A 2,129-nucleotide genomic window follows, 5' to 3' on the forward strand; every position below is an offset into this window, starting at 1 on the left:
GAAGACAAGGTGGAGGTCAACCTTGGGTGTAGGGCTCCACCATCTCCTAAAGAAACAATGCAAGTCAGTTGTTAGAAGTCATTTTCTTTAGAAATGTTCAGCTAATATCTCATGAAACATGTTTGAATAGCAGTTAGGTTGAGGATGTTTTGTATTTGCAAACCACACTGAGCATGGTTATGAGGATAACCATGGGGTCTTGAATAGATGACACAAGGACTGGTGGGTCAATTGCTGGCCGGGCACCAAGAACCTCGTGCATCAAGTCATAATACTGCCACGTCGCCACAGTCACCTCCCCACTTTCAGTCCCCGACCCGAGTTTTGGGAGTCCTCAAATCCTGAAAAAACAAACACAGACACAGACACAGACACAGACAGACGCACACACACACCAAAAACAATGGGGAATTGTTGTTTGGTTGATACATTCATTAGGCAATTGGTAATTGTTTATTTCAAACTAGACACATACCTTGTACTTCTTTTTAAGGTACTCCCACTTCTTAGAAGCCTGTTGCCTGGTCACTTTCCCCTTTATAATGTGACTGCATACAAATGTGTCCACAGACATGGTAACTAACGTATGATAGTAAGCATAATTGGCCCTTAACACTAATATTCAGAAAAAAACACTGCCTCAAAAGGCTATTGGCTTAAGCAATACAAGTAGAGGCATATACTTGAACTTTATACTCTGAACTTTTAAACGTTGCAAACGTGCAAACTATATTTATGTGGCATTCAGTAGGCCAATGCTGTGGTAAAGTGTGTAAAGTATGACCAAGTGTTTCTTTCTGTTCAATAGATAGAACTTTATCAATCCCCTCTAGGAGAAATGTGTTAATGTTTGTCCCTATAAAACAATAATGGTAAAATAATAAATACAAAACACGACGGTAACTGTGTAAGTCAAGCCGTCCAATCCGAAGGCTCTACCTAACCACTCCCCCTACTCACTTCCACCAATGCAAAGCAAACAGAACTGAGTCGGGGAGGGCGTAGCCTAACTAGTTTGTGAACGACCCAGAGAAACGCAACGCAAATTCATTATAAATATGTATGAGGCTTTAATAAAATCCCGGACGATTTTAGAAATTCCGCAACACATTTTTTAAAAGTGTCTCAAAAAGAGGGCATGTCCGGGCAAAAGAGGACGTCTGGTTACCCTACGTATGGGAAACCGATTTGATCCCTACCTGTAACACTGTTAAATAGCGGCCCAAATAGGTAATTTCTCTGCTTGAGAAATGCGAAGTGTGGCGTGTGCATGGGTTGAATTTTGTGTGTCTCACACCGAATGTGTAAGACTTGAGAGCCCTGTTAACGATACATTATCCTGGGTTCCGACAGTCGCAATTCAGCAAAAGAGGCGTAGAAGAAGAAGGGGGCCGGATGTTGACGTAATGGTTGTGGAACTGTGCAGCGCCGTATAACGAATGTATTAAATATGCAAATTTGATCGGACCTGATTGGAAAGTCTACCCGACACAGTGGCGGGTGAAGTGGCAAAATTCACCCGCCACCATACAAATCCACCCGCAAATGGCGTGTGGCGGGTGTTAATTTCCATCCCTGATACACATATAGGTAGCCTATATACATATACGTATGCATACACATATAGGTAGCCTATATATACATATACGTATACATACACATATAGGTAGCCTATATATACATATACGTATACTGTGGCAACCCGCTCCTTAAATGAGCCGGGTTACCGGTACAAACGACGCGTTTGGTGAAGGTTAAAGCCATTGCGGGCATTTATTAACAGTCAACTTTTGTCAACCAAGGCACTCGCGGTCTCTAGGGCCTCCGTGGGCCTCTAGCTGCACGTGGACCCGAGCGCTTCCTTCTTCCTCCCGTGCTGTGCCGTGCTGTCCAAGTGTCAGCCCTTTTACATCTCCTCTGCCACCGGCCAGGTGTCCCCCAATCACCCTGATTGGGGTGCCGAAAGGGCTGCTCTCTCTCGCCGGCTGGTGGGTGGGGGTGGTACACCCCGTCCTCTACGGTACCCCGGGCCCGTCCAGGCCGAGGACCACGTGGCGGGATGCCACAATACATACACACATATATATGCACACACATTATATATTATATATACACATTATATATTATAT

This window comes from Gadus macrocephalus, chromosome 11 (genome assembly GCF_031168955.1).
Source record: "Gadus macrocephalus chromosome 11, ASM3116895v1".
Taxonomy (NCBI): Eukaryota; Metazoa; Chordata; class Actinopteri; order Gadiformes; family Gadidae; genus Gadus; species Gadus macrocephalus.